Genomic DNA, 15,262 nt, shown 5'->3' with positions numbered 1-15,262 from the left:
TTTCCTCAGTGCTCAGCATTATCGCCCATGTATTTTACATCTATGTAAAAACCTTACGATGAGATCATTGGCTTATAAATACTTTAACTATATAAAGACAATGGAGGGGGGAGAGTCAAGAAAGTGGAATTATTAACATTATTGTAAGCTGCTCTGAGCAGTTATCAGTTTCAATAAATAAATGAATATTAATCTCTTGCATAGATATAGCTTCTTTTCTGCAAAGAGCTCGACGTTTTCCTGTTCTCACAGTAACCTTGTTGAGGCTGGGAGGGGGGACAGGTCTCCTGCCATCCACCCCCAATCCCTGTTGCTGCTTCACTGGCTGGCAGGGGGGGGAGTTTGGGGGGGCTCCCTGGCCCTGCAGCAACATGTGGCATTGCTTCTGGCGCAAAACAGGAAGAGATGTAATTTTGTTGGGGTGGTACTCGAGGGTTTAACCATAAGAGTTCTGGGCAAACTCTAGAGCACCACCCTTGATGTGATGATGTCACTTCCAGTTTTGTTCTGGAAATGACATTGTGCATCGGCACAATCCTGGCACAATTGTCCCTGTCCCCTACCTTCTCCCAGCCAGTTGCCAGCTCTGGCTGGCAACCCTACTTGAGGCAGGTTGGACAGCGAGGGAGTGATGGGTTCCGTCATATCCTTTAAAGCAGAAGCATTCACAGTGGCCGCAGGGCACCTGCATAGAAATTTCCTCCCTACTTTCCTTGCTTCAACCTTCCATGGCTGCCATTTTTTCCCTGCCACTGGAGAGCTTTTTCCAGGCTTTAAAAAAAATCAATAATAGTTATATCGGTACAGCATTACAGTGTTTTAACAATTTATTGGAACAATCACTAGTTCTCAGCTTTCATTTACAATAATAGTAAATCTCTAACCCTTTTGATTGCAGAGTTATAAAGAGATATGTGCAGACACTACTATTCCTTTTTAAAAAGTCATCCAATGTGTTTGTGTGTGGCTGGGGGGCAGGGGGTACAGTGAGGACAGAGGCAAATAAAATTATATGAATGCAGAGGACCTGGAACAACACACCTTGCTGTCCAAATGTATTTTGACTGCAATCTTTCCAAAAAAATTCTACTAAGGTAGGTATGGAAAAAATCTGAGCAAAGCATCGGCAAACATGGCATCATATGGCTGAAATGGAAAATAGTGTTAAGAAAGCCAAGGAAGAACAAAACATAGAAGATACCATCTTAGAAGATGAGGGAATGCCTTTTGGGGAAGGGGGGCTGCTGTGACACGTGCATTACACGAGAACAAGGGAAGGGTGCCTTCATTGGAGTTCTGGGTTGAAGAACAGTTCTGAAGAACAGAACTTTCCTTCCTTTGAAGCTCCCATGCTTCCCCCCACCCCCCACTGCTCCTAATGCTCAAGTGAAAGGCAGGCATACAAATATTTTAAATCAATAAAATAAATTAGTTGACAGTGGACATACTATCAGTATAGGCTGTGGGGCAGGAGAAACAGCAAAATTGTCTTTCTTTCCTCCACCAGTAGAACAGTCCTACTGTCTGCAAAAAAAAGTAATAGATCATACCCATTGCTTTATTTGCATATATATTTACGCATGCATCTGATACAGTAAACTCTGACTCACAACAGCTTATGCCAAAATAAGTGTGTAGGTCTTTAACGGTAATATTTATTATTTTGGCTGCTGCCGAGTCACATGGTGACCTCTCTGGAATATTTATTTATTTAGAAAAAAAATCATGCCACATATCTAGGAACCTGCTCAAAGCAGCTTACAAAATCAAAATAGTGAAAACGTGTGTGTCATGTGCCATCAAGTCACTTCTGATAGATGGTGACCCTATGACTGAAAGACTTCCAAGATATCCTAGCGTTAACAGCCTTTCTCAGATCTTGCAAACTGGAGGTTGTGGCTTCCTTTTGGGTCTTCCTCTTTTCCTGTTGCCTTCAAGTTTTCCTAGCATTATTGTCTTGTCTTCTCATGATGCGGCCTCAGTTTTGTCATTTTAGCTTCTAGGAAGAATTTAGGCTTGATTCGATCTAGTATCCACTTATTTGTCTTTTTGGCCATCCGTGGTATCTGGAGAACTTTCCTCCAGTACCACATTTCAAATGAATCAATTTTCCTCCTGTCAGCTTTCTTCATCATCCAACTTTCACATCCATACATAGTAATGGGGAATACCATCGTTTGGATTATCTTTTTAAGGATCTTTTCCAGTTCCCTCACAGTTGTTCTTCCAAGTCTCAATCTTCTTCTGAATTCTTTCACTTTTTAAAAAAGTAAGTCTCTAGCTCATTCCCTTGCAGAGATATAGAGAAAAAACATATTTGCGGGTGAAGGACTTGAGACTTGCTTTTTAAAAAAACAAGAGCTGGGAATTCAAAGAACACGCTACGCCTATTGTTATTATGGTATATCTCATGATATTCTAGCACTGATTTTTTAAAATACAAAACCCCTGGTGGCCCAAGAGAGGGTGGTGGTGGCCACATCTGGGGGATTGGGGCAAGGAAACTGCAGAGAAAACTGTCATGCAGAAGCCCTGTTGCTTTTGCACTTTATCTGCAGCTGCACCAGCACTAGGGAACCACACCTTTAACTCCTGCATCCATCTGGGGGAAGGGGGCAAGGTTAAAGATGCAAAGTATTCATCAGCTGTACAGTCAGATTTTTAGGCACCCTCCCCTTCTTTCTTAGGCCCTTTCCGCACTTGCGGTTTAAGCTGGCATTTATGAGCATTCACTGTGATCACAATAGCTTCGGCATGGAACCCCCACGTTCCACATTGTCCAAGGCAGTTTCAATCTGGCGTCTTGTTTTTCATTTTAGACGGGCTTCGAAGCCTCGGTGCAGTTTCAGGCTTTTGGTGCTTTGCCATTCACGTCACACTTTTTAAAAACTTTGAGCAGGTGTAGGAACACAGCCATGTTGGCACCCATCCCCCGCCCCTGGATTTGCTGATTGGGCCTACTGGAAAGGCAATTGGTGGCAGAATTCTGGGGCGAAACAAGTACTTTTCATGCTTGTTCCACTCTCATTTATTTTTTTTTTAAGCCAAGCCAGGAAAGGGTTAAAATGCTGCTGCTTCACCCCCTCCTGCAAACTGCTGTGCAAAATGCTTAGGGGTTTTCGGGGTTTTTTGGAATTAATAGAAGACACTCGGAGGGAGGGGGGGAAAGCAACCATTTAACCCTTTCCTAGCTTTTAAAGCCAGCGGGGAATAAGTAGCAATGTTAGGAATTGTTCCTGGCTTTGGGGGAAAAAATAGAGTGCATGCATACCGGGAGGAAGGAAGCCAACGGAGAAGCAGCCTTATGACTCTTATCTCGCTTCCCCCTCCCAATAAGTTTTATTGAGAATTATCAGAGAAATATAATATCAATAAAACAGTCAAATACAAAATACAATAGGTAAGCAGTCTCAAGTAGAAAGAACAGTTTACAGAACGGTTTCTTAATTTCTGTAACAATAACAACAACATAACAATTCCTTAATTCCAGTAATTACAACAGTAACGAGTAAAAATGGGTGGAGGTAGGATATAAGCTATTATATAATAAGCTATTGTTCTCAATATATTCATAAAATGGGAGCCATTTATCTTGCTTTACTGAAAAAAATGGCGGAAAAGGAATTCAGAGAGCTGAGGAAGGTTGGAGAGGTTAATTCTGCACAGACCAATCAGCTCCCGGGGAAAAGGAGAGTGGAGAGAAGAGAAGCAGAAGGGGAGTAGAGAGTTCACAGTGACATTAATCGGGCCAGATGCGACTTGGCAGCAGCTTCAAAATAAAATTGCAGTATGTCCACAGGGGGGGAATTGCAGATACCGCGGACATACATCGGTACTGTGTCTCATGACCCCCTTGCAAGTGTGAAACTCCTGCAAACATGGGAAGCAGAACAGATACTGAAACGTTTTAAAGTCCCAGTGCGGAATGGACCTTAGTTTTACATCCTACCGCCTTTATTTACTTGTTTGTTTAATTATTGCATTTTCTCCATAGCCTCATGATGGGTAACAATATAGCAGTAACATGCATGTAAGGTAAAATTTAAAAAAATTAAAAAACCAATACAAATTAAAACAAGGACTAAATACACACAGAGTTAATTAAAAAAAATAACTACACAGATCAAAAAAACCACATGCAGATTAAAACTATAACATTTGATTCTATAGAAGGATTTATGGTTTCTCCATTTAGTTGTAGCCAAGTTTGTCACTTAGTTGGAGGCTGTAATAAAGGAATTTATGACCACAAAATAGCTTACTGTTGGTGGAACTGTCAACAGTCATTCTTGCATTGACAAACTGGTTTAGTCTGGCCAAAGTAAATAAAAAACTTTTGCTGAACTTCAAGCGGTTCCGTGTAGGGAATGGTAGCAGCCACCTGAAAGCAAAACGCAGTAAGTTGCACCTTTTATTTGCAACCGATATTACACGTAGGCAAGGCTGGAGGCAGGCATAGGAGCTGGTATGGTGAAGAAAGGACAGTATGAGCAGTTCCGTATATACTTAAGCAAGGATAGCGGTAGGTGGGACCGCAGTCATGAGCTTTATAGGATTATGTGGAATTCTATTGGTTCCTTATACCATGTGACTCCTGGTGGCAATACCACTTCTGGGCATTTAGGGGGATGCCACTGCAGTGCAACAGTCAGCAGTCCCCTCCTCTAGTCAACTGCTACAGCAATATAGAGAGTAAGACACCTGGATCTCCCTGGTAGCTTCTCAGGTTTGAGACTTCTGGTGCCATGTTATAGGCAGGGCTTTTTTTCAGCGGGAACGTGGTGGAACGGAGTTCCGGAACCTCTTGAAAATGGTCACATGGCTGGAGGCCCCGCCCCCTGATCTCCAGACAGATTGCACGGAGGGCAATCTAAACTCCCCTCTGTCTGGAGATCAGGGGGCGGGGCCTCCAGCCATGTGACCATATTTTCCAAGGGCAACTCACTGAGTTCCACCACTTCTTTTCCCAGAAAAAAAGCCCTGGTTATAGGAGCCTTTCAGGGCTGGAAAACATGTCCCCAGATGTGCAATATTCATGGTTCTATTCCCAGATTAGGGCCATCCTTTGGACAGGGCAAAATGCCTGAAGGATTTACGTCAGTCAGATCTCAGAAGTTAAGCAGGGTCGGCCTTGGTTAGTAATTGGATGGGAGACCTCCAGCGAAGACCAGAGTTGTAAAGACAGGCAACGGCAAACCACCTCTGTTAGTCTCTTGCCATGTAAACCCCACCAAGGGTCGTCATAAGTCAGTTATGTCTTGAAGGCACTCTACCACCACCATCCTAAAATTCCAATACTCCCCTGTGGAAGAGAAGGCACAGATTGACACGGCTGCACTTGTACCCAAGACTCACCTTTTAAAAGACAGAGAAAACAATACGCCACCTACATCTCACAGCTCAAACCTCTCCGGCGCTGTTGTTGAGACCAGTCTGGCAAGGATGACACCTTCCCAAAAGAGACACGCAACGGTTGCGGAGTCCGGCCTTGCTTTGCTGCTGCTGGCCCCATCTCCCCAGGAGGAGGGGACTCACGGGCCGCCAGCCTGCTGAGACTCTCCTCAGTGACCAGAATTGCCAACCCTCTTTGGGGACTGACCAGTTTGGCCAATGCAAATGTCAGAATGGCATTCCTTATTTTTAAAAAATTGCTTTATTTATATCCCACCTTTCTCCTGACCCCAAAGTAGCTTACAACATTTTCCTCCATTTTTTCCTCATGACAACCCTGTTAGGTTAGACTGAGAGAATGAGACTGGCCCAAGGTCACCCAGCAAGCTTCCATGGAAGAGCGGGGAATCGAACCTGGGGTGCCCAGATCCTAGTTCATCACTCTAGCCACTACACCACACTGGATCTCACACTGTTGGCCCATGATAGCTTTTATCTCCTTACAGAGTGTATGCAAATGAACAAGCCCTTGATGGTACAGCTGATGTTGCTGGGTACTGTTACCATGTCTCTTGGACAGATATGAAGCCAGAGATGGTGCTAGATTTTCTTACTGGAACTATGCCATACATTTATATCTCCACTCAGTGGTCCATGGCCAAAGCAGATTAGTTGCTTCAGGTCGGGGAGAAGGGGAGCTATCTGTAAACAAGGATCAGCCCACACCACAAAGAGGTTTCTGATATAATCAGGGCTTTTTTCTGGGAAAAGTGGTGGAACTCAGTGGGTTGCCCTGAGAGAAAATGGTCACATGGCTGGTGGCCCCACCCCCTGATCTCCAGACAGAGGGGAGTTTAGATTGCCCTCTGCGCTTCCGAGCAGAGCAGAGGGCAATCTAAACTCCTCTGTCTGGAGATCAGGGGGCAGGGCCATCAGCCATGTGACCATTTTCAAGAGGTTCCGGAACTCCGTTCCCCCGCGTTCCCATTGAAAAAAAGCCCTGGATATAATGTGGCTGGCAACCCTGAGCCTCTCCTATGTAATGTAACATGCCTTGCCATGGGAAACTGACTCTCATATACTACCTGTGCTTCATGTTGTCTAATGTCAGACCCAGAATTGCTTATGTTCTGTTTCAGCATTTTTTCAATTCTGTATGGGATCCGTGCTAATGCTATGTCTTTGTAAACTTGTGTTTATTTACCCTGTGGCATTGTTAAGATCGATCTATCTATCTATCTATCTATCTATCTATCTATCTATCTATCTATCTATCTATCTATCTATCTATCTATCTATCTATCTATCTATCTATCTATCTATCTATCTATCTATCTATCTATCTATCTATCTATCTATCTATCTATCCAGGGCTTTTTTTCTGGGAAAAGAGGTGGTGGAACTCAGTGGGTTGCCCTCGGAGAAAATGGTCACATGGCTGGTGGCCCCGCCCCCTGATCTCCAGACAGAGAGGAATTTAGATTACCCTCCAAGCTAAACTCCCCTCTGTCTGGAGATCAGGGGGTGGCGCCACCAGTCATGTGACCATTTTCAAGAGGTTCTAGAACTCTGTTCCACCACATTCTAGCTGAAAAAAAGCCCTTATCTATCTATCTATCTATCTATCTATCTATCTATCTATCTATCTATCTATCTATCTATCTATCTATCTATCTATCTATCTATCTATCATCTATCTATCTATCTATCTATCTATCTATCTATCATCTAATCGGACGCGGGTAGATCATAGCTCAGGATACTTAACAGGATTACTGTAGGCTTTGCTGAAAGGGATTACTCATCACCCGATACTGGTTGCAGTTCCTGCAAGGAATCCCCAAGAAGGGAACTCTGTAGGCCTTTGTCATTCTTCCAGGAGCTTGCCAATCACTCTTACAACTGTCTCCATGCCAAGGAAATAATACTGCAGAATGTTTTAAACTCTGCTCAAATATTTGTTGAGCATCACAACCTGATGTGAAGTAGGGACGATTTATCAGTCCCTACACATTCCAGAACAACAAACCTGCCTTGTCTACCAAATTGTGACAGCGTGCACCAGCCAATCCCATCTAGTGAGTGTGTCAGAATGAAAAAATTCAGTTTTATGTTTTCAGTGTACACCTTTAAAGAAGCCCATAGGTGTACACAGGTCATTTCGTAGAAAAAGAGCTGGAGGAACTCATTAGCATAACTCATTAGCATAACTCATTAGCATATGCCACACTCCTTGACATCATCGGAAGTGTGTCATTAGCATAACTGAATTGCATGTGCCCACCCCCTGACATCACCTATCCTGGCTGTTTTGGACCCAATCCTGGCCATCCAGGGCCAAAATTGGGCCCAAAATGGCAAAAAGGGGCTGGAAATGGCCAAAAAGGGGCCCAAAATGGTCAGAATTGGGATGCTGCTGAGTGGGAGAGTGATCCACCACCTGTCAGAGGCCCGATCCTGGCTGTTTTGGGACCAATCCTGGCTGTTTTAGGCCCAATCCTGGACATTTTGGGCCAAATCCAGGCCCAAACGGGCCCAAACTGGCCAAAAATCAGGTAGGTGGGAACACCTGACATGTGACCTCTTTGGAGAATTACCAGAACTGTGTTCCTGTGCGTTCCCCCTCAAAACGAACCCTGGGTGTACACATTAAAAATATCTAATGCGCGAAAAGCTCCTGAAGACTGGAATAGAAGCTACCCACAAAATGGGCATCTTTTTGGATATTTTGGATGTTTGAGTCCAGTTAAAAATGGCCATACTGGTTAGTTCACACAGATATGAATTCACCTTTCAGGGAGTGCCATAGAGCAGGGGTAGAGTGTCAGCTTTGCATGCACAAAGTCAGTAGTTGGCACCTCCAGTTCGATTAAGGTTCCAGTCGCAGGTAATGTCACTGACCTCTACCTGAGAACCTGCCAGTGAGAACGGAGACTCCTGATCTCGATAGACTAATTGTGTCTTTGGGAGGGGCTGTGATTCAGGGGTAAAACATCTGCTTTGAAGGTCCCAGGTTCAATTCCTGGCATCTCCAGTTAAAAGGATCGGGTACTGTGAAAGAGCTCTGTCCAAGACCCTGGAGAGCCACTTCCAATCACAACAGACAATCCTGACTTGGATAACCCAATGGCCTGACTCCGCATACAACAGCTTCCTGTGTCCACGTATGCCCACCTGATGACTGCAGCCTCAAGTGATGACTGCACACAGGCTATTGCAAATCTCAGGACGTGGAGAGAGCCTGTGTATCCCTTGAAACAAAATGCTTTTCGACAGACTCCATTCATACATACCTTGAGTAACCACAGGAGGAGACGAAGTAAGGTTACAGGTATGTGTGTGCACAGATATAGCTGCTGAATAACAAAGTACGGTGAAGCCAAGCAACACACACACACACACACACACCCAGTTGCTCATAATCATTCTTATGGGAAAACACAACAGAGAATATGTTTTTTTGCACGTTTAAGGTGTGTGTGAATAAAGGAGCAACGAAATCAGACAGAGAGAAAAGGGGGATGGAGATACATATATATAAAACTTCCTGGGATAGCAGTGGGGCTGGGAAAGTTTCCCCGGCCGCTTTTAATGAACAGCATGCCAAGAGGTATGCTGGCACTGGGAACAAAATTTCGGTCCAGTAGCATCTTCAAGACCAATGAGATTTCCAGAAGTCCGGTGGCACCTATAAGACGAACAAAATTTGTGGTAGGGTGTGAGCTTTCGTGAACCACAGCTCACTTCTTCACTATCTGAAGAAGTGAGCTGTGACTCATGGAAACTCACACCCTACCACAAATTTTGTTCCCCTTACAGGTGCTACTGGACCCTTGCTCTTTTCTCCTGCTACAGACAGACTAACAGGGCTACCCATCTTGATATATTTTCAGGTGAAGAGCTTTAGAGAGCCTGGAAATCCAGTCGGACTTTATGGACCCGAATTTTACTTTTCCGCTGCACCCCTGGCCCGGGGAGTGTGTGCCTTGCGTGCGCCGGGAGCCCAGAGTGCTGGGTGGAACCTCCCTTTTCCAAACCTCACCTTTTCAAATTGTTATTATTATTATTATTCTTTCAGGAGCCACCTCCGGCTCCTGGGAAACCTGTCGAGCGGTTCTCTTCTCCCCCCTCCCGGGTGACGAGGCGGCTCCGGAGCGCACCTGGGGGCGGGGGAGGCCGCGCGAAGCCTCCGAAACCGGTTTGGCTCTCTGCTGACGTTTCCACCGCCCCGGAGGATCGCTTCCGAAACTACCGAAGGGATAAAGGGAAAGGGGTGGGAAAAGCGAAAAAGGCGGCCGGGCCAAGCGCCGCCGCCGCCGCCACCTCGCCTGGCCTCGCCTGCTGTCGTTGCAAAGGCAGCCCGGAAAAACTGGTCGCGGCAGGGCGCGGGCCGCATTCTTGCCTCCTGCTGCAGGGGACGGCGAGGGAGTGGGGCAGGTATATAAGGCGGGGCAGGTGGAGCAGCCCCAGCGCAGAGCGGCACCCAGGAGGCGCCCGCGGAAGGGCCTGCTCCCAGAGGCACGGGCGCTCGGGAGGAGACGCGGGCTCGGCTCGCGTTCTCACGCACACTCAACACGCGCCCCGCCGGCCGGCCGGCCTCGCGCTCTTGCAAAGGGATCGGGCCGGATCCCCCGCGATCTCCTTGTAAGTGGATCTATTCGCAAGTTAGGGGAGCAGAGGGGGACTGCAGCCCTTCCCTGCCCGCCCCTCGCTTTCCAGTTACCTGCATTGTGTTGCTTTTCTCTCTTTTGTTTTGTCTGCTCCGCAGGTCGCCGGAGGGGCAGAAGGCGCCGAGGGAGACTTTTCCTGCCCCCTTCCTCACCCCACCTTCTCCCTCCCAAGCCACCCCGACAGCCTCCCGGGTGGAGTGGTTCTTAACAGTTCAACAGTTCTGTAGCATAATTGTGAAATGTTTAGGACCACTTGACCCGGGCCGGCCTGGGCACCGCCGGGGAGATGCCGCCGCCCGCCGGATCGGGACCGGGGAGAGAGGGGGAGGAGAGGCGAGACTCGGTTCGGCTGGAGGAAGACCTCGATGGGGAGAAAGTGACCCGAGGAAAGGGCCCTCCAGCCACGCAGCCGGCAGAACGGGGCAAGCTACATGTCTGGGCCATTTAGGCAGGGCAGGAGGGAAAGGCGCACAAAGTTCAGAAAGAATTCGGATTTTTAAATCCCTGCTCCTTGCAAGCGGTTAAGCCAAAGAGGTGGAGAACATTCAAGGACGGAGACTGGAAGTTTGGTGTCAGCATGTAAAAGGCTCCACACCTATCAAAGGAATGTCAGATTTACATTTTGTGTGTGTGCAAAGTTTCTAGTCCTCAGGGAGTTCCCTCAGTTTCAGTTATATGGGTCTTCCTTGCTCATGACATTTTGCAGAGGACCAAAAGACAGGTACTCTTCAGTTTTAAATTTGAAACAAGGGAAACATCAAGAGCAATAGGCAGAGCATTTTAGAAGGATGCGTGCCATCCTTGGGAATGGAGCAGCAGCAGTGTTAGCTAAAAAAGACTGTTTCAGGTGGACAATCATGTTGGCCTGCTGTAGAACAACAGGATTCGAATCCAGCGGCATCTTAGAGACCAACAAGATTTTCAGGGTATAGGTTTTCAAGAGTTAAAGCTCCCTTCTTCAGATACCACACCATAAAGAAAGGGAGCTTTGGCTCTAGAAAACCTATACCCTGAAAATCTTGTTGCTCTCTAAGATGTCACTGGACTTAAATCCTGCTGTTCTAAGCAAGACTGGTGTTGTAAAGCACTTGGTATATTATTGAACAGTGCTATAAAACAATTCTGTGAAAACAGTCACCTTAGTGGTCCCAGAGGGTGCAAGGCAAGAAATAGGTTCACACAACCATTTTGGCTGGAGTAGTTGATGGTGGGGGTGGGGTGGGCATGCAATGAGCCTGCAGGCTTTCAAGTTGCACAGAACTCGTTGTAGCTGAATGCAAAGGAATGCCAAATTTTTGCCTATACGGGATGCAAGGTGCATTTATCACAGCACTCATTGGCCCAAAGGAATCTGTCGCAACTAGGCCGATGGTGAAATTGTCATCAGACAGCATTGCTGTGCGCTCAAATTACTGGTGAGTGACCTCATGACAGGCTGAACAAATTGCTCCCTAGATGCTGGGAAATGGCAGGTGTCAAAATAAAGGCTGAGCTGGCAGATTTTTTCCCTACATGCCAGTAGCTGGATAGGAAAGCCAACAGGACTGCTCCGAAAGAAGGCATTTGAGGCTTAAAGCCACTGTTGCATACCGCTTAGTCCAGAACTGTTCCAGTCACATTCAATGGAACAGCGCTGCAGAAAAATGCATAAAACAAAATGTGCCTTACACAACTTTGACTGATTAGTTGGCAAAGCACTTGGATGATGTATCTCATGTGCTTGGAGAGCAACGATCACAGGTTCCTAAGTTATGTAGACTAGAACTGCGTGGCGGTCTAATGATCTATTCCATAACAATGTTGCTGAAGCCATTGCGGAATTTGGGTGTTTGCATGTGCTAAATCACTAACCCTCCAGTCCTAACCATCCTTGCTCAGGAGTAAACCTTACTGATGTCTGGACAATTGGCTTCCAGATATCCTTTGAATCTGAGGTTAATCGGTCAGAAGGAAAGAGCCTACAATGAGAAAAAAATGCAGGTCTTTTTGGATTGTTTCACAAGGGTTTATAATGCTTGGAATGGTTTGATACTGAATATTTCAGACTGATACAAGTGCTTCAGTTGAATGAATATGGTAAAGGTCCATATTTGATTCCATCCAATCGTTCTGTGTCTTATTTGCCATAGCTAACATATTACTCAAATAAAAATTAACAAGTGTGTTCACCTGGTTTTTCTTTTCCGTGCATGTTGGGGATAACAGACTTTAAGAAGGGATGTGCTTGGATGTAATTTCTCCACTGCCTTAACCCTATTTATTTTGAACCAGAAATGCTTTCAGTCCTGGGAAATTAGCACATGTCTGTTACGATTCCGCCCACGTTGGATAACGCACTTTCAATGCACTTTATCAATCGTTTGAGGTGGATTTTTTGTTCCACACACAAAAAAATCCGTTCCAAATGATCTATAAAGAAGTGCATTATCCAACGTGTGCGGAATCACTGGGTTCCAGGGCAATCCCTGACATTTCCTACTGGGACCAGAGCTGGGAAAGATATTTCAGCCAGAGACCCTGGAGAGCCACTACTAGTCAGAATAGACAATGCTGAGCTGGATGGACCAACGGCCTGACCTGGTATAAGGCAGTTTCATGTGTTTGTGTGTCCCATTCCAAGGATGTATCATGGGAGAATACAGGTGCCTGCTTTTTGTAATATAATGTGGTTTGCATGATATACCTGAGTCACTGCACTTCTAGGCATCTGGCTGAGAATCTTGTGTACCCACTTTTAAGTTCTGCATCAAAACTTAGCTAACTGCCCTGCCAAATCGTGAAGGGAATTTTAACAGTCTTCTGTTCCTCTGGATTTCTCACGAGGTGTCAGTGTATGCCAACATTCTATTGACTGTAGGATGGAATCAAATGTTTTAAAAATCAGAAGCTGCAGGGTAGGGGGGAAAAAGACACCGGGCAGGTAATTTGAAAAGGCATTGTAAGATCCGATTCACATGCCTTTCTGTTGGCTTACAAAATGACAATCATTTGAGAAAGAGCTATTCTTCTTCAGTCAATCAGACCTCTGTACAATTTGTCATCAACCAAGCTGATCATCAGACCCGTCAACCCAGAAGGCGTTTGCATTTGCAAAATATTTCTCTTGGTTGCTTGGGCTATCCCTCCCGAAAGCCTATGGGAGGGCAAGCCCCCACAAATACATGCTGGGTGGGGGGAACGTTGTTACGGTGGGTCACAAGATGTGCAAGCGTACTTTCACTGCATGCTGAAAGTTTTGTAAAGCGAGTGAGTGTCTCAATGTCTGGTTTACATCATCCTGGAATATAAGGCTGTTCCCTCCCCCATGGGGGCGGATTTCCCCTTTTCCTTTGGGTTAATTTACACATTTTTTTTTGCATACCTGGAAAGTCCCCTTAGTCTGTAAACATCCCTGTAGATGATATGAAATTGGTTCAGGAATGCTTAGATCTCAATAAAAAAAAGCACATGACAATGTACTGAGATTCTTATAATTTGTAACCCTGTGGACCTGTAAACAGAGCCCATTTGATGCTGTGTTGGAGAGGCGTACAAAAACTTTTAGTTTGCAGGATTTTTCCCCACTATTGGGAAAAGCTTATGGATCCAGTCTTGCAGGGACAGAATTATACAGGTTGATTTTTAAAACTCATTGGCATCCATAAACCCTTCCCAAGAGAAGGAGACTTATAGAATCCCAGTGAAACTCTTTTTTTGCAAATAGTGTGAACCAGGGCTTTTTTTCTGGGAAAAGAGGTGGTGGAACTCAGTGGGTTGCCCTCGGAGAAAATGGTCACATGGCCGGTGGCCCCGCCCCCTGATCTCCAGACAGAGGGGAGTTGAGATTGCCCTCCACGCCGGGCAATCTAAACTCCCCTCTGTCGGGAGATCAGGGGGCGGGGCCACCAGCCATGTGACCATTTTCAAGAGGTGCTGGAACTCCGTTCCCCCGCGTTCCCGCTGAAAAAAAGCCCTGGTGTGAACATACCATCTGCTTCCCTTTTTACTACTTTAAAAATGTATCCCAAAATCCATTCCCCCAGCCTCAGTCACAAATAACAAGAAGTCAGTTGTTTTAAAAACATAAATGTTCCATGTTGCAAATTGTAAGCGGCAAAATATTTGCTAAAACCTGAATGCCACCCAGCAAAAATAAAGCATCGTTGAGTCTCACTGATTTCGATAGGAAAAGGCATTCATGTCCTGATCTATTTTCCCATTGGATCAATGGGACGTTGACCCTGAATCGTCTTCAATAAATGTGCACAAACCTTAAAATAGTGGCTTTTCAAGAAATGCCTCATTCAGTGGAAAAGATATATTTTAAGTGGACTGACAAACCGGTGGGAAAACACTGGTGGTTACAACAGCCAGCTGGGGAGATCAGACTGCTGGGAAAGCCACAACCAACCCTGTCTCTGATCTGAAACAGGTTAGGCGAGGTTAACAAAGGCGTAAGGAGTTTCATATTGCTGGGAATCACCATAGGGTAGCCCTTCAGCAGTATTTCGTAAGCTAGCAGCAGGCTGAAACAAGCCCGAACGAAATTGGTGGGGGGAAACACGTTTTGTCTGGGGCGTGACAAATACATTATTCCTGACAGCACCTTAATTGTCCAAGATGAGCAGGGAAATGCACTGGGAAAAACAATCTTCTGCCTGCTTTAAAAAACAAAAGACAGATGATCGTCATGATCTGTATCATTTCTTAATACTGTGTCTGTCTTGGAGTGTCTCCCCACTGTATGCAAAGAACAGAGGCACTTAATTTTTCATTTCATTTAATTAGAGGTCAATACCCTACTTTTTTCCTGATGGTGACCCAAAGTTGCTTATGGCATAGTTCTCCCCTCCTCTATTTTTATCGTCACAACACCCCTGTGAAGTAGATTAGGCTGAGAGAACAGGACTGGCCCAAGGGCACCCAGCAAACTTCCATAGCACAATGAGGATTTGAAGATGGCTTTCTCAGATCCTAGGAGCCCCATGGTGCAGAGTGGTAAGCTGCAGTACAGCAGCCCAAGCTCTGCTCGTGACCTGAGTTCGATCCTGGCAGAAGCCGGGTTCAGGTAGCTGGCTCAAGGTTGACTCAGCCTTCCATCCTTCCGAGGCTGGTAAAATGAGCACCCAGTTTCCTAGGGGTAAAGTGTAGATGACTGGAGAAGGCAATGGCAGACCACCCCGTAAAAAGTCTGCCAAGAAAACGTGGTGCGACGTTCCTCC

At 45.8% G+C, this 15,262-nt stretch overlaps 1 long non-coding RNA gene across 1 annotated transcript; it reads left to right on the top strand.

Annotated features, from left to right (window-relative positions):
• Window positions 1-9,874: 9,874 nt before the first annotated feature.
• Window positions 9,875-12,225, top strand: LOC129324438 (uncharacterized). Its single transcript, XR_008596537.1, has 2 exons — window positions 9,875-10,035; window positions 10,160-12,225. It is a non-coding gene; the product is annotated as an uncharacterized LOC129324438 (long non-coding RNA).
• The last annotated feature ends 3,037 nt before the right edge of the window (window positions 12,226-15,262 follow it).

The sequence above is a fragment of the Eublepharis macularius genome, chromosome 2, assembly GCF_028583425.1.
Source record: "Eublepharis macularius isolate TG4126 chromosome 2, MPM_Emac_v1.0, whole genome shotgun sequence".
NCBI lineage: Eukaryota > Metazoa > Chordata > Lepidosauria > Squamata > Eublepharidae > Eublepharis > Eublepharis macularius.
The sequence above is the reverse complement of the archived record's forward strand: the minus strand, read 5'-3'. Positions and strand labels throughout refer to the sequence as shown.